This window comes from Cibotium barometz, chromosome 9 (assembly GCF_041138505.1).
Source record: "Cibotium barometz isolate CiBa-2024 chromosome 9, ASM4113850v1, whole genome shotgun sequence".
Classification (NCBI taxonomy): Eukaryota; Viridiplantae; Streptophyta; class Polypodiopsida; order Cyatheales; family Cibotiaceae; genus Cibotium; species Cibotium barometz.
In genome coordinates this window covers 10,964,653-10,983,489 of record NC_141054.1, presented here as the reverse complement: position 1 = coordinate 10,983,489, position 18,837 = coordinate 10,964,653, and the positions used below count along the sequence as shown (strand labels likewise).

General features: G+C 40.5%; 1 pseudogene; it reads left to right on the top strand.

Moving 5' to 3' along the window:
- The first annotated feature begins 11,237 nt into the window (after positions 1 to 11,237).
- On the top strand, positions 11,238 to 11,870 carry LOC147635260 (uncharacterized; annotated as a pseudogene).
- The last annotated feature ends 6,967 nt before the right edge of the window (positions 11,871 to 18,837 follow it).

The following is an 18,837-nucleotide window of genomic DNA, read 5'->3' as shown; positions in this document are numbered from 1 at the left end:
TAACTGCTCTCCTTTTATCCTTCTCTCCCACTTCAATCATAATCCTTTGATGTACCACAGTGGCCTAATCCACATCTACTCCTACCTCTGCTGCAGCTAAAGGGGTATAAGATTCTTTTGACATATAATCAACCTTCTGGAGTAAAAGAACACGCTCCATAAACCATCGCAATTCCTGCTTCTTGGCGGCTTCTACTATCTTCAAATGATAATAATCTCCATATCCGCATCAGAAACTAAATTCAAAGCTTCAAAACCTGGGTTGAAAGGTAATTCAAATACCTGAGAAATCAGAGCTGGGGTTATCCTTGTACCTCCTTTGAGTACTCCCTCTATCTTTCTCAGCAAAGCTAGCTGTGTGGGAGCATATATATTGTCTTGCCACTCAGCCCAGGCTAACTTTGCATACTTGATCAACCCAATTGAAGTAAGCCACTGAATGTTTGCGTTATTCTCCAAATCCATGCTGTACTTAAAAGGTGCAAAATTCTCCATCAGGCTACCCACCACAGCAGTAGAAATATCCTTCATAGAAGTCTCCTCCTGTTGCTCCATCTCTTTGGAATCCGAGCTAAAACACTGCTCCACTTCTTTGCTTGGCGCTGAATGCTCTCGCAGGGACCGCCGAACTGATGTGGTCTCCGCCTTAGGTCACCCTTGCTGCATAGGCTGCTTACCCTTCACCATGGCTAACCTCTGTCTAACTGTATTCAGAGCAAGAAGGTTCGGCCTAGTGGTAGAACTACGGGGCATGTGAGCAGGGAATAAGGCGAACAAAGAGAAGAAGAATGAGGCGCACAGTACACAGCACAATGAGGCTTCTGGAATGGACACCTCAGAAACGCAGATGTCACCTCTCGCAATCTCCCCTTCCATACACTGCTAGAACGGACAGGATGAATTCGTGCATGCTGTCCCCTCACTGAGGGATTCTCATGCATCACGTCGGCCATTACCGCAAATAATGTCGGACAAAAAGTTAAATCAAGCCAATTGACAGCCGACTCGTACGAAATGTATTCCCCACCGTTCAAATTTAAAAATCCAAGCGGACTCTGATCCACACACAAGCTCTGAATTTCCTCTGTTCTCTAATCTTTTACTCCGCCCTGATCTGAACATGTACTCTGAACTACAGGGGGAGTGCCCACAAATGGCTTAAGTCTAAACCCATTTACCCCCTTTGGTACCAATGTTCCAAAGGCATCTGAAAGCATGAAGGTTCCTTGCCCTAAGTCTTTTTCAATTCTGTAGGGCCCAATGTACCTGAGCCTCAACTTCCCTGGGTGTGGCCCTAACTTGGAATTGTAAAGCATGACCCAATCTCCCACTTTGAAGACTTTAAACTTGACATTCCTATTTACCCAAGCTCGTCTCCTTTTTTGAAGTCTCTGAAACATAAGAACTCATTGCTCTGTCTTCCTCCAACTGATTCAGATTGTGCTGTCTATACATCAGAGATTCTCTGAGTGGGAGTCTGCTTTCTGCAGCAATTCTCAAGCTAGGCACCACAAACTCCATGGGTACTACTGCTTCTAACCCATAAACAAGCCTAAAAGGAGTCATTCCAGTGGTGGTTACTTTAAAAGCTATTCGAAATGACCATAAAGCTGAGTCCAATTTCATATCCCAATCAGACTTGTTATCCTGAACAATCTTCTTGATGATTTTAAGTAAGATTTTGTTTGAACTCTCCGCCTGTCCATTTGCCTGAGGATGATAGGGAGTGGACTTCTTATGCAAAATCATATGGGTTTGAGTCAGCTCTCTGATAACATCATTCAAGAAGTGTGTTCCCTGATCATTGACAAGCTCAATGGGACATCCAAACCTTGTCATGATGTTACTATACAAGAATTTGGCCACACTAGCTGCTTTATTGTCTCTGAGAGCCACTGCTTCCACCCATTTAGTACAGTAATCTGTAGCCACCCACCAGAACATAACTCTTACCTGTCTTGATTTTTGGCTTAATAGGACCCACAAAATCTAATCCCCATTTCTGAAATGGATCTAAAGGTAGCACAGGGTGGTCTGACATCCTATCTTTAGAATTGGGTTGGCCCACTTGCTAACAAACCAAACATTCCTTGGCATATGTGTGAGCATCCTTCAAAACTGTTGGCCACCATAAACCTGATTATAAAATCTTCTTTCCTGTTATTTCCCCTGAGAAATGACCTCCAGAAAACCCTGCATGTGCCTCTTGTACACTATTGCTTGTTCAAAATCAGGAACAAATCTTCTTATTATCTGATCTATCCCCTTTCTATACAATGCTCCAGCAATGACTAAAAATGGTTTGCTTTTCAGCACAAACTTCCTTTTCTGAGATCCACACTTATCTCTTCTGGTAACAATCCATCAGTGGAGAAACAGCAACATTTGATCACATAAAAGGAGTCAGAGCTCTAGCTCTGAACAACAAACAGATCAGAGTCAGGGAAATAATCATTAACTCCTGCAACATCTTCTTTACTTTCAAGTCTGCTTAAATAATCTGCCAACAGCATGCTGATTCCCTGGAGTATGTACTATCACAAAGTCAAATTCTTGCAACAACAACATCCATCTTGCTAACCTTCCTGTCAACTGTGGTTTCTTCATAAGAAATAACAGAACTTGATGATCAACATGGAAGAAGACTTTGTTAGCCAAGAGATAATGTCAGAATTTCTGTAAAGAGAACACCATGCCCAAAGCTTCTCTCTCTGTAACTGAGTAATTCCTCTCAGCTGAAGTAAGCATTCTACTTGCATAATAGACAGGTCTGAACCAATTCTTGATTTTTGCCTGCATAAGAACAGCTCCTACTGAAATGTCTGAAGCATCAACAAATACATGGAATGGTAAAGACCAATCAAGAGGCTGCAAAATTGGAGCTACCACCATCATCTTCTTTAAAGTCTGAAATGCCTTTTCTTGGGCCTCTGACCACCTGAATTCTACTCCTTTCTTGGTTAAATGTGACAAGGGTGCACATACATCTGACAAATATCTTAAATGTCTGCTATGCCACTTGATATGACCCACAAACCTAGATGTTTCCTTCAGATTCACTGGGCTCTTGGACTTTATGATGCTCTGAATTTTTCTTGGATCCACTTGTATACCTTTCTCTGAAATTATGTGGCCCAACAAAACTCCTCTTTTAACTGCAATTGCACATTTGTATGGATTCAATGACATACCATACTTCCTGCATCTCTCAAAACCTTTCCTCAAGTGCTCCAAATGCATCTCTTTGGATCCAAACACACAGAAATCATCCATAAATACCCTCATAAAAGAAGACAAATAGGGCTCAAACACTCTACTTGCCACCTCTGAGAAAGCTGGTGGTCCATTTTTTAATCCAAAGCTCATTACTGTGAACACAAATGCTCCCCACTCTGTAATGAAGGCTGTTTTGTGTTCATCATCAGGGTGCATCCTGATTTGATTATATCCTGAGAACCCATCCAGAAAACTATACATTTGATGCCCTGCAAAACTGAATCTAGCAGAGTATCTGCAAAAGGTAATGGAAAAGGATCTATGATGGTGGCTGCATTGAGTTTTCTATAATCCACACAAACTCTGATTCTTCCATTTTTCTTGGGGACTACTACAATTGGAGATAGCCATGTTGCTTCATGTACAGGCTTAATGAATCCCACCCTGAGCAGCTTGTCAATTTCATCTTTAACCTGCTTTGCATAATTGGGATTCATTCTATACCTCTGTTGGATAACAGGCTTAGCATCTTGCTTCAAATTAATCCTATGGGAATAAAATGCAGGATCAATCCCCTTCATATCTGAATATTCCCATGCAAAAATATCCTTGTATTCCATTAATAATTTCAAAAGGTTGTCTTTCAATTCTCCTTCCACATGAACACTAATTTTGACAACTTTAGGGTCATTCTCTGTTCCCAAATTCCATTCATTCAAATCATCCTCCATAACTCTAGCTGATTTCTTCATACTGTTTTCATATCTTTGCTCTGCTATTGCAATAGCCTGATCTGTTGATAGATCATTCTGCATCTCCTCTGACTTTGACAGCTCTGATTCCTGTAGAACTCTGAACTGTTCCTTAGTCATCTCAGTCCCTGTTTGAATATCCTGTAATTGCTGGTCTCTTTCCTCTTCTGCAGCTACAGCAAAACAATCCTCATAATCTCCCAAAATAGTCATCACATTTATATCAAACACTGGGACAACTGCTGGATTGGCCTTCAAATATTCCTCTTCTTCATCATCTTCTACTTCATCTGCCAGCAGGTGTATGCCTTGTGCCCACAAAGCTCTTTGCTCCTTTGGCATAAATATAGTAGATGTCATGGGTAAAGTCTGTTTCTGGTTCCCCTGTTTCAAGATCATCATATTAGCTCCCCAATCTTGCTATAACTTAGCCTGCCTGAACCAAGGTCTTCCAAGGAGCATTGGGTAAGCCAAGTTCCCTGATTGCATCATGAGTACTACAAAGTTGACCATAAACTTCAATCCTGCAATGAAGATCTCCTGGTTTTTTAGCAAACCTAAAGGTTGTAATCTCCTCTGATCAGCCATTTTTACCTGAAAAGGTGCTGGATGCAACTTTTGGCTCCCAAATTGAATGTAAACTGACTCAGGAAGTATATTAACTCCCGATCCACCATCCAAAAGAACTCCATGTATGGGCTGGCCCTGATATTTGACTGATATGGCAGGAACTTTGAAATCATCTTCCACCTGAACAATATTACTCATTAAAAAATTACTTTGAGGTGAATCAACACCTTTTCTCTAAAGAATTCTTTGAAAGAGCAAATCTCTGAACCTTGGTACTAATGTCAGCAATTGGTCAAGAGAAATCTGAATTTCTGAATGTAACAGAGCTTCATAGAGTGAGTCAACCTTAGAAATTTATTCTCCTTTGTCCTGTCCTTGTTCTTCACAAACCCCTTCAATTTGTTCTAACATTAGCTCTTCCAAAGCTGGCTTCTTCTTGTCCAACTTCCTCTGAACCTTGCTTCTAACTTTCTCCTGATCTGCCCATTGAATTGGACCTTTATTCAACTTTGCAGCTCTTGTCACTGCCAAGGCAGGAACCTGTTGTTTCTTATCCTTATCATTTGCATGGACTACACATCCAGAACAATCACAAGCAACATTCTCAACCATATCAGAGTTACTCTGAAACTAGTCCTCTATCACTATTACTGCATTTAATTGTGTTATTTGTTGGCTTTGCTGCATCTTTCCTCTCTGATTTTGATCTGCTATAGGGTACCTTACAATTGGGATACCCCTCTCTATCCTATGCTTACACCATAACTCACAAGCTGGACCCTGTCTCTATGACCCTCTTTGTCACAGTAAGTGCACTTCAATTCTCCTCTAAAATCTGATTGCCATGTTTGTCTAGGCTGTGATCTGAACTATCTATTTGGTCCTCTAGCTTGAGCAGGGAAAACTTGATTAGACGAAGTTTCGTTCTGCTGCTGCTTTGACCTTTGTACACCAAGGGGAACTCTTCCTCTGAAATTTGGGTTATACCAGCAATTGGTTGCTAAATGTCCTTCCTTTGAGTATATCTGACACACTGGTCTATCATTTGTTAATACTAAGGCATACTTCAATGCTTTAAGCCTCTTTAACAGTTTTTCATCATCCAATCCTTTCTTCTTCTTTTTGCCCTTATCTTTGGACTTTGAAGATTTCTTCTTCTTTTTCCTTTATTGGCTAGTTGATTCATCATCTGAATCTGAGTCACTATTATATTCTGAATTCTCATTAGAGCTCTCTGAGTCTGTGTATCCATCACAGTCAGATTCTAGGTCTGAATCAGAACTCTTTTTCTTTTGCTTCTTCTTAATAACACCCAACCTCTTTTCTACTCTTACTGCTGCTTCTTGCACCAAAGCATCAAAACTTGCAGCAATGTCTACATTAGCCACTGCTGATCTGATTGTCTTCCTTAATCCATTCAGGAAATAAGAAGCTAACATCTCATTGGAAAGCCTATCTGCTCCTTCCCCAATCTTCGAGAGAGAACCCTAAACTTCTGAGCATAGTCCTCTACTAGCATTTCTTTTTGTTGAAGATCTTTAATTTTATTTATGATGTCATTTGCTATTTTCTCCCTTCTGAACCTGGCAAGAAAACTATCTCTCAAAGCATCAAAGTTTCCAAAATGTCCCAAACCATACTGGCTAAACCAATCCATTGCTGAGCCTTCTAAGGTAGCAGCAAACTGCCTCTTCTTCACCTCTCCCCCATAAAGTGTGTCATAGCCACTAGCCTCCCACCTTGTTTGGAATTGGGCTATATGGCAATCAGGGTCCTCCTTGGGTTTTCCCCTGAACTTTGCTGATCTCACCTTTGGGTTCTGTGCTGGTGGATTTTGAGGATTCATTGCTGCCCCTCTAACTGGCCTCCTTGCTAAGACTGGTAATGGTTCAAACTGCAACCTTCTCCTACTACTTCCCCTAATAACTCTATTCAACAAGGTTCCCCCAAGAAATGTTCTGAAAGTGCTTGAGAATACTGGTGGATTTTGAGCATCCTCAACACTTCCTGCTTCTGCATTAGCATTTGAATCATTATTTAAATTTGGAATACCCAAATCAGATTCAGATTCAGATTGTACCGAACCTGTCGGAATCCCTTCTCCTTGAATAGCATCCACAAACTGATCATGTACTTCTTCCTCATCTCATCAATATCCTCTGCTTCTTGATCCAATGTTTCCTCCTCTACATCTTCTTCCAAAACAGTTTCCAATGCTACACTTGTTCCCGGAGGAACTTCATAATCTAAATCATAATCATCACCTTCTTCATCATCATTTCTGCCTGTTAAAGCAGCGTCAGCATCTCTGGACCTTGACCTTGTATAATATCTTCTTGAATTCCCCGAATTATCTTCAGACATCCAAGGCTAGCGGTCCTCTGAATAAGTCATATCCTCCCAGATCTCAGGGCATTCGAACCCGCAGGATCGCCAATGTGTACATGGCCCTCTAAAAGGTTCTGTACAAGGCATTAATAAATAATACATCTCTCAACACCACTCAGAGCACATCAGAGCGCAGACTCTGATCCATCGTGACAGCATAATGATTGCACAAACATCAAGAAAGACATAATAAACACTGAGCAAAGACATAGAAGAACTTCTCCTTCATTCATTTAGCGATCAGAATCAACGTTCCATCCCTCTATTCGCTAGATACAACTATCAGGGTAATAACTACTCGGTTCAGATCCCAAAGGGTACATCCACACGTAACTAACCCCCAAGCCCTTTGACTAAGGTCTAAGAATTACATAATAAAGCCTTAACACTTCCCCTTTTCTTTCGCTGATTTCATTCACGGTGCGATATGGCTATTCTCCATGTGAAATCGAATCGACATATCGCTCCGTGAGAGATTTAGTTCATGGTGCGATATATCTATTCTCCATGTTTTCAAATTGAAATATTGCTCCGTGGACGGGTCTGAAAAATTTATTTATAAGTTCTTGTTTCGTTCACTGTGCGAAAAGAACGTTGGTCCAGATTTGGATTCCCCTTATCGCGTGGTGGACGGTGGTCGTGTGACTTGGCTAATTACTCTGCCTTCTCTTTTCTAGTGCTGTAATGGCATGCACAAAAAAAACAGATTGTCAGGAGAGTTTCAGTGCCAAAGCCAGATCCAGCGCCCGATCTAGTTCTAGTTCCAGATATTCCAGAGAAAATTCCAAAGGACGTCTTAAGTGAACCTATGCTTCCTGATGTCAAACCTAGTACCAGCAAACAACAGGAACATTTCAAAGGCCAGGGTTACTTTGCAAAGGCAAAAAAAAGTTTGCGGAGATAAGGAAGGCATAGGCAGTTGTCAATCTCCTCATCCCCAAAGCTCCTTTCTTGAGGATTGTCAGATCCATAAGCGATAGAATAAAGTGGAAAGGTTACTGTAAATGGCAGAGTAGCGCTGTCACATGTCTTCAAGAGTCATGCGAGGACTTTCTTATAGACTTATTAAATGATAGTAACATTTGTGTTGCCCATGCCAGGAGGGTCACACTAATGGACAAGGACATGACATTAGTAAGCAGAGTTAGGTATAGGTATGATAAGTTCATGCGACCTCTACCATTCAGGGATAGGAAGGCAGCAAAAATCCTCTCCATTCCTCTTGCTTTTTGAAGAGGAATAGGGCTTGGTGGTTATGGAAGAGGTGACAACAACAGGTCCACAAGGGCTTAAGAGGCTTGTAAAGGGGCAGATCTGAAAGGAAAGAAGACATTAGAAGAGAATGTCGATAGGGATGATTTGGCAAGAAACCTTCTAAAGTTGGAGGGAGAGAATAACGACAGACTTAAGGTGGTGCTTGGTCAGATTATATGCAATGTCTCATACAGCGCCGAGCAGGAGCCTGAGTACCTCCATATATGCTCGTTGAAAAGAATAGAGAGATCAATGACAGTATTTTGCTTACTTGTTTAAGGTGTGTACTCTTCGCCTTTTTTTAATGCTTTCTTATTTTGATTTCTTTTTCCCTTTCCTAATGTTTTTAATTCAATCTGTAGGGTACTGTTGAAAGAGCTTTTGCCAGACCAAGCAAAGCAAGTATATATTTGTGATCCTTTGGTATCAACTATCCCAATTGACCCATCGAGGTCTGACGAGGACTTTGCTCCTTATTTCCAGGGAGTTAGTCTTTGTACCTGCTTTGTTGTGCTGCCATATATAGAGAAGTATGTATTTTCTTTGGATTTCAAGCTGTTGATGGAATTTAAGTTATTAGTTTCCTGTGTTAGGTTTCTTATATTTTTTGTTTACTTTCTCAATTTCAGAGGGCACTGGTCTGCTTGTTTAATAAAAACCATGTGCTGTAAATCTGTGTGCCACTAAACTATTTTGGAATAGTTTAGTGGCACACAGATTTGGAATAGTTTTGGAATAGGAACCCTAGTACCTACACTGAGCTAACCATTATTGTGCACATACAAGAGAGATTTAGAGTAAATTTGTTGAGTTATAACTTTAATATAAAAATATAAATTCATAGCTGTTACAAGACAAAAATTCATTGCTCAGTACACTTTTTTGAGGGCAAGGCCTTTACAAAATTAACATACTTGAAGTAGCTTCAAAATTCACAAAATTCAAAATCCCCATTAATTGAGCGATATACCATCAACATCCCAATCGGGATCTACCAAGGTCTTTGGCTCTAGTCGTTTTCGAATCTTCCTATTGTTCACCTTGAATTGTGCTCTGCTAATATCCTCACCTCCCATGATATTGAGGTGCTCTCTAGTATTTAGGAGGCTCCAATGTCTACTTGCACCTATAACTTCCACTGCACCACTGGGCAACTGAACGCATATATTGAGAGGCAAAACAACTTGTTTATCTGCCTGCATTGGGACCCAACAACTATTCTTTTTCATCCACTGCTCATAATAGAAGCGTATGTGTAGTGTGGCATGAGCGTTGAGATACCAAAATGAGACACTAGATTCTACTATATTGCACTTGAATGTGTCATCCTTATGTATCCCTTCTACAGTCCTCCACTGGTCTCCAAGCAAGGCTACCATGTCATCACCTAATACCTTCTTGCACACAAACATGGTAGGTGTTTGTGAGAAACAAAATTGATTGAACATCTTGGCAAAATGATGTATTGGGCATACCCAACTAAGACTCACAGATCGAGAGGGCTTTGCAAACTTTAAAGACCCTTGTATATCACAAAGCATCTTTGAGTTCATGATGACCATTACAGTCCAAGCATCTGGAATTGGCCATTCTATAGAAGATAGGGGTGGAGATGTGATTATCTGTAGCTTATTACCAAACCCACCGTCCTGCTTTGGCACCAAATATAGGAGTGCCGATAAAAGAAGACCTTTTCCTTAAGAAGTTCTGCACTTGTTTTATAAGAAAACATTACCTGACCAATGTCTGCATATGCAATGCTTGAAATGTTTCGGTAAGGCTTTCCAATGGCTGCTCCTCTACCATGTTTGAAGGAAAAATATCTGCAAACAAGAAATAATTTGACTTAGATTGAAACACCTCTGTGAGAAAATCTCACATGGCCCTACCTGCGATACTTACAATTGTATGGAAATCAAGTTTGTTGGTGAAGATGGATATCTCGTGTTGTGTAAACATGTTGTACCATGGCCACTAGTCTTCCATTGCTTGCCTTCTTGAAGCCTTGTAAAGGACCTTTCCAATGGTGCTCCAGTACATTTCGACGTCGAACTCGGTGAGGCCCGATTGCAGCAGGCTATAGATAAACCCAAGCACTCTTACGAAATGCCTCTCCCACCCAAGCACCATCATTGTCCTTCTTGTTATGCAAGGATATCTCCTCAACCTCGTCTTTTGGTCTTCTTGGTGTGGCCATATCTTCTTGGAAGCTAGAGTAGAAAGGTTATGTTTAGAGTAAAAAGGAAAGAGATGTGCAGACTAGGGTTTTACGGGAGCCTTGAAAATAAAAGAGATGGAGCTCCGAGAAAGGAGGGAGATTAAGATGGAGGAGAAAGTTTAAGGTTTTGGGCTTTGATGGTTTCATTAGGGTTGGGCAAATGAGATAGAGATGGAAGAGAAAGGGAGGAAGAGTTTAATTTGGACGTTCAAGGGGGAAAGCGGACTTGAAAATGAAATTTTTGACTACAATGAAATTTGAGATGGGTTTTTGGGGGGAAATGTGAGTTTTGGGGGGATCTCAAAAATTTCAAAATTTTAAGGTTTTTTTGAGCCACAAAAATGGTGGGACCATACCTACCCTAAACCCCCTACTTTTTTAAAGGGACAAGTGTAATTATTAGTATTGAAAGTCTAGTCCCCCTCCCTATAGCCTAGTCTCCCTCCCTACATTCAAAGGAGACCAAATGTGCACAATCCTCTATTCCTATTGGTCCGTTGCTAAAATAATTACTTTCATTAGTAAAAGGCCCAAAATATGTCCAAATGCCCCCTAATGCTTTTGCAAACTGACAGGTGTGGAGATGACTTGGAATTTTTTTTCTTCAGGCCATGGCAAGGGAGAACATGATGGTGCTGGTGCAGTAGTGAAGAGGACATTAACACACGAACAACTCAAGTCTTATGGTGTAGTTCTTCAAAATGCTACTGACATTGTAGCTTTCTTAACAGAAATTATGTCTCATGGTGAAAGTAGCTCATATGCCTACAGTACTAGCAATGGTCCCCAGATTCACCGAAAGTTTTGGTTAGTAAGTGCAGATGATGTGGACAGTTCTAATGCATGGGGATGTGCATTTCTGCAATGCATGTATAGCTGGCCATTGGAGATCATGCTCTAACAAGTCGTATGTCTAGGAATGGTCACATATTGTTCTCAAGCCTATAACGTTGGACATGGAAGATATGCAAGAACCAATCAATATACTAGATAGGGTGGCTGAGTTTGAAGATGAGAGACCCATGTTTGAGGGATCATTAGATATGCCTGGCCAACTTCTTGTCGAGGGAGACAACTATGCAGTCAATGCAAAGGCTAATAACGTAGAAGGAGTAGATTTCTAAGTGCTGAAATGTGTAAAAGCAAGGTGGAAGACAGAGAAGGTTCTTAAGGACACTTGGAAAAACAAGTGCGCTAGAGGCACATATGTTGTCACAGGTCTTTATTATAAGCAGCAAATGGAGAATCCCAATCACTACAAATTTCTCGATGACAAGGGTGTGAGCCACACATATTCTCACCTAGTTAGGTCAATCAAGTTTGACATGCCCCTTGTGGATGCTGCCTCTAAGATGTATTATTTATCCCCTCAACTTCACAAGTCCATTTACAATGCCATTCCGTATGAGAGCGAGTCTCATGTGCAATCAAATATGTATGCAGATTCTCATTTCTTAAACCTGATTTGTTAAATATGATTTGTATGCAGGTCATTTCTTAAATCTAATTTGTATGCAAGTTATTTCTTAAATCTGATTTGTGGAGGTTGCATTAGCAAAACCTTTGTAAAGTCTAATATTGCTATATAGCACAATTCCTGTACTATACAGCACAACACATTTCCCCTCTCACCCTAAGTTCACCATCTCTGGTTATGCTATATAGCACAGCACAACACATTTCCCCTCTCACCCTAAGTTCACCATCTCTGGTTATGCTATATAGCACAATTTATGTATTATACAGTACAACACATTGCCCCTCTCACTCTAAGTTCACCATGTCTAGTTGTGCTATATAGCACAATTCCTGTACTATATAGCACAACACCTTACCCCTCTCACCCTAAGTTCACCATGTCTGGTTATGCTATATAGCACAGCACAACACATTTTCCCTCTCACCCCCTAAGTTCACCATGTCTAGTGCTAGCACAGTTCTTGTATTATACAGCACAACACAATATCCCTCTCACCCTAAGTTCACCATGTCTAGTTGTGCTATATAGAACAATTCCTATACTATACAGCACAACACAATGCCCCTCTCAATCTAAGTTCACCATGTCTAGTTGTGCTATATAGCACAACTCCTGTACTATACAACACAACACATTACCCCTCTCATAGGCTAAGTTCACCATGTCTAGTTGTGCTATATAGCACAATTCCTGTACTATACAACACAACACAATGCCCCTCTCAATCTAAGTTCAGTCTGGTTGTGCTATATACCATTGGTACTATACAGCACAACACAGTGCACAAGACACAAAACCAAGGATTAAGCAAGAAAAAATAGCATAGACAAAACAAGATTCAATTCAAATTGAGCCATAAATCATATAATAACTTTGCCAGTTTCAAGTTAATGGCTATTACAACAATGAGGGTGTATACAAAAAGGATAATGGGGGTATATACAAAAAGCCTCCAATGTAGTGCTTGGTTAGTGCTTGCATATTTCATTGCCTTCGCGAGCGTTCATAGTATTCGATGACAGTAGCAGATACATTATCCTTAGGATTATACATCATGTTATCTCATGCATAATGCCAGGGATCCTTAGCGCACCTCCACTTGACCATCCATGGAAACAAGGTCCTTGTCAAGAATTCTGGCTCTTGAGATTCATCCTTCGATTCAAATGAGGGTGGACATATACAATATTCCTAGGGGTTCTTCATGCTTTTGTACCATGTGTCATCGATCAACAAAGTGTCTTGGGGCAGAAAACCGTGGGTGCCATAACAAGAAGTCATCCTTAATCACCTTCAAAAATATTGGTTTGTTTGTGGAATCAGAGATGGGGATACCTGTCACATCTCTGAAGGTGAATGGTGCAGCCTGGCATCTCTCTTGTGGCAAAATATCCACAAAAAAGGATCTTTGTAGTTCAAGGAAACATGCCTTCAACACTGCATAATATAGGTTACCCTTGACCATACTAGTCCATATAAGGCAACATGAAAGTGTGCCCCGCAACTGCAGAGAGGAATCTGAGAGCATCATGCCTTACAACATATTGAAACTGAGGCTTTCTATCCTTCTTTGGGGGGATGATGATGTGGTATAGACTGGATACTTTACCATCAATCCATGTTTGAGGGACTCCCCAATTATATGTTATTCTATACCTTCACTAGCAGACCATTGACATCAAGCAATATGCATCGATTCTTCACACGCAAGGGCGTACATATAACCTGACATGGCCCTTGCTCTGCAAGGATATTGTCCTGTTCTGTTTCCATGTTAACATCCTCCTCCACACTGGCATTGTCCTATTCCACAGTGTCATTTCTTAAACTCACATTGTCCTGTTCTACTACTCCTCCACACTGGCATTGTTTTGTTCCACAGCCACATTGTCCCCCAACATTGGCATTGGCACCACGATGGCTATTATCCTCCTCCACGATGGCTATTATCCTCCTCCACACTGACATTGACATTCTCCTGAACACTAGCATTTTCCACAGTGACATCCATAGCTATGTCTATGTTAACAGCCTCCTCCACAGTGGCATCCATAGCTGTGTCTATGTTAACAGCCTCCTCCATAGTGGCATTCTCCTCCACACCGACATTGACATTCTCGTGAAAAGTGGCATTTTCCATAGTGACATCCACAACTGGGTCTATATTAAGAGCATCCTCCACAGTGGCATTCTCCTCCACACTGATATTGACATTCTCTTGAACATTGGCATTTTCCATAGTGACATCCATAGCCGTGTCTATATTAACAGCCTCCTCCTCCACACCACACTGACATTCTCCTGAACACTAGCATTGGCCTCTGCCCACAGTGACATTCTCTGGAGGGTTGGATGTTTCTGCACATGCATGTCAAATATTCGTTTATGCACATGCATGTCAAATATTGCAAGAATAGGAACAACCATCATAAGAAGTTGTTCATTTCCATTGATGATGGCTACAAAAGGAAAATCCATGGCATGTGGCAGTTGGAGAAATAAAAGAAAATTCATAAAAAAATGAATATAGACACTTGCAAGAATAGGAAAGCCATAACAAAAAGTTGCAACAATGAATGTAGACACTTGCAAGAATAGGAAAGCCATAACAGCAAGTTGTTAAATATGGTGGCTACAAAAGGGAAATTCATGGCATGTGACAATGCACAATACCATCATTAAGCATACAACTTTTGCTTTGTAGCACAATTTTTCTTTCTCCTGCCATGGATTAAGGGGACATCATATTCTTCATCACTTAGTCGTTTTGGGGTGGATCGTAGGCACTTTGGGGATGGCTGCATAGGTTTGGGGAGGGGGTTCCTCCAAGATTCTTTGTTGCCGCTTCTCTTATCTCCCTAAGTGACTCGACATATTGATCATCCAATGTTGACTCTGCAAATTGAGAATCCCCCACCTTGTCCAAACTAGCATGAGAGCATTGTTCTACATGTATACATGTAGAGACATTAGAAGATCCCCAAATAAACTTGAAAGATATAGGTTTTTATTACAAATATATAAAATAAATTTACCACTCGCATGCATTGACATGTTCTCACTCTTACATCACACTTCTGGGCTTGGTTTTTCTGCAAATTGAGAATCCCCCACCTTGTCCAAACTAGCATGAGAGCATTGTTCTACATGTATACATGTAGAGACATTAGAAGATCCCCAAATAAACTTGAAAGATACAGGTTTTTATTACGAATATATAAAATAAATTTATCAGTCGCATGCATTGACATGTTCTCTAGTACTTGCATGGTTTCCTCCGCAAAACCAGACGTTGGCTTGTCACTACCTGAAAATGCAAATTCAATGTATTCATTACTCTAGAACCATCAATCTGGAGTACTTGCTTTGTATACCAAGTCAGCAACTTACCGGAACAGGGCTTTGTCTAAACATTTGCACAGCCTGACCTACCATGTGCTTTTCCCTCTTAGACACAACTTTGCCTACAACCAAGGTATGCACATACACCTTGGGATATGCACACGTGTAAAAAGCAGATCATGTGATAAACATGGCAGTAAGGCAAGGAAAAGGCATCAAGGGACGCTGCATCAAAGGGGGATCCACATCCTGCACAACTATATGAGCTAGCATAAGGTGGTCCTTAGGTGGAGGCTTCACTATAGCTATATAGGAGATATCCCCCCCCTTAATGAGGCTTTTTGAATGCTATATAGCACAAGGTGTGCTACATAAAAGGAGCCTTTCTATGACACAATATTTCTTAAAAATAGCATGTGTTGTGCTATATAGCACAAGGTGTGCTACATAAAAGGAGCCTTGCTATGGCACAATCTTTCTTAGATATAGCATGTGTTGTGCTATATAGCACAAGGTTTGCTACATAAAAAGGAGCCTTGCTATGACACATAATATTTCTTAGATATAGCATGTATTGTGCTATATACCACATTCTCTACTATATATCACATTGCTATATAGCATGTATTATGCTATATACCACATTCTCTACTATATATCACATTGCTATATAGCATCATCAGTACTGTATAACAACTCATTATGCTAAATAGGATCATGAGTGATCTTTAACATATTCATTGTGTTGTGTAGATAATGTATCATGGGGATGATATATCTAAGACAAATTAGATATATAGCATACTAATTGTGCTATATAGGAAGCCTACCATGCTATATCTAGGAAAAATAATCTATATAGTATACTCATTGTGCTACATAGAAAACATACCATGCAACATCTAAGACAAATTAGCTATATAGCACAGGCTATATAGAAAGCATACCAAGATATATCTCTGAAAAAATTCTTATATAAAGCATGGTAATTGTGCTATATAGCAATCATACCATGTTATATCTAAGAACAATTCTTATAGAAAGCATGGTAATTGTGCTATATAGCATTATTGGTGCTACATCAAAATAAAGTTGATACACAATAGGTAACCAATGCTATATAGTACACTGGCAACATAATATAGACAAACAAATAAAAATTTATAAGGCACACACCTTTGCATCATTTACTTTCATCTCTAGCTTGGCAATTTCATCCTGCGGTGGTGTGGCCTGAAATTTTGCTATGAGCTTTATGAGGCAATCTCAATCACCTTGATCTGTGGCCAAGTGTAAGCTCCCACTCGAGCTAACTAACATAGGTGCTATTGATTTGCTATGCACCCTCCTGATAGCCTCCAATTTTGACATCAAATAGGCTAAGAAGATGCAGCTTTTCTCAAATAAGAATGATGTTATCCCATGTTTATTTTGTATCCAAGCCTCAACATACACTTGTTGCCGTATGATTTGTATGCATGTCCAACTTTGTAAATGCTTGGCAATTTAGCGGGTCTGCACTTGTAAAGACAAAGCATGGAAACTCTCTCTAGCTATTTTGTAAGGTTAAAAGCCATGGTCTATGTATGCACAAAAATGAAAGCTAAGCCTAAGGTTTCAAAAAAGCTTATGTAACAAACTTTTCAAATTCAATAAAGAAAGAAAGAGAAAGGAGTCGTGTGATTTGGGAGGTTTGGGAAGTTGGAAGTTGGTTACAACCTCTCTCTACCTTTATCTGCCAATCTCACGGTTCTTTTCAATCTCTCTCAATTGGCACAAACTCTTGCTTTCTTGTTTCTTCCATCTCTCTTGTGCTTCAACGCCATATCCATGGAGGAAGAGAGTGAAGAAGAAGATGGTGAGGATGATTTCATGCCTATCTTATGTGTGCCATAACCTAGGTCTAGTTTCTTTGTGTGTGTAAGGCTATGGTTTCTTAGAGAGAGAGAGAGATAGTGTGTGTGTGCCATTCTTGAGTGTATTTGAGTGTGTTTCTCGTAGTTTTTATGGCAATGGGCTGAGCCCAGTGCATATATTTTGCATGCTTGAGTCCGGGATTTGCTGTCTTTTTGTGTGCTTGGAAGGCTATTTCATTTGGTGCGTTCGCCGGGAGGGGCTAGCCATGGAACTTGCAAGAAGCAGCTTCAAATGTGGAGGGAGCACTGGCCTAGAAAGAATGTGCAAAGACCGAGGAGGGAGGCAGCCTTGAAGGAAAGAAAGGAGCAAGATGGACATGAAAGCTGCAAGGAGCAGAGCGAGGGGACCGCATTCTTGTCAGACTTTTGAAGACAGAGGAGCAGGAGTATGAAAATGCAAAGGAAGATGGTAGATCACGATGGGCAACAAGGAGAGTGCAAGAGAAAAAGGGGACATCTTGATGCCTGTGTCATTGAGGAGAGGACAAGCTTTGCAAAGGAAGGGACAATGAGGGTCTGGGTGCAACGAAGGAGAGAGAGAATTTGAGGTTTTCTGGCCACCAGTAGAAAAAGGAGGATTGGTAGTCTGGGAACGACCTCATGCCCCACACATACACATTTGCAGAAAGAGATTGGAGGTCAACTGGTTGTTTTCGTGTTGAACAGAGAAAATCTGCAATAGAGAGAAGGTCAGATCTGTCACAACGCAGAGCCTGAGGTCCTATACAACAGTAGCCGAGAGCAGCAAGGGAGTGAAATAGAAAAGAGAAAGATGAGAGAGAGACAGATATAGCGCTGGCCAAGACAGAGGTTGCCACGCATAGATGATAGCCAAAACCAAGATTATTCTTCCACCCAAAAAAATCCTATGTGTGGAATCCTGATAAGGCTAGTACACCAGTAACAACCAATCTGACGTCAACAAAAAAAGAATCAGGTCCTTGAACCTAATAGAGTCTCGAAGAGCCAGTTCACACACACAACTATAATTTGTTCTAAACAGTGGACAGCGTGTTTTAAATCCTTACGCCGGAGATTTTTGGCGCAGCAAGGGTATGTTTTTAAGGGTGGCAGATTTTCATGCAGATCTTGAGTGAGGGAGAGCTATGAAATTATGATCTTTTGATGGGGATTATTTTGGTGTTTGAAGTTGAGAGTTGTTATTATTTCCATAGGATGTTTGTGGGTTTTTTGTGGGGGATGTGTTGATGATTTTTCACCTCATTCTATGTTTGGTGGAGTATGGAGTAAGTGTAGGAGAGTAAGTGAGGAGTTTGAAGAGGTGTGATGAAGTTTGAGGAGTTTTTTTGAAGGAGTGATTATGTGAAAAGGGAGAAATTTCATTGATATTTTGTTCACGGGAGCTCACAAGCTAAGTGTGGGAGGAATGATAGCCTCCAATTTTGACATCAAATAGGCTAAGAAGATGCAGCTTTTCTCAAATAAGAATGATGTTATCCCATGTTTATTTTGTATCCAAGCCTCGACATACACTTGTTGCCGTATGATTTGTACGCATGTCCAACTTTGTAAATGCTTGGCAATTTAGCGGGTCTGCACTTGTAAAGCCAAAGCATGGAAACTCTCTCTAGCTATTTTGTAAGGTTAAAAGCCATGGTCTATGTATGCACAAAAATGAAAGCTAAGCCTAAGGTTTCAAAAAAGCTTATGTAACAAACTTTTCAAATTCAATAAAGAAAG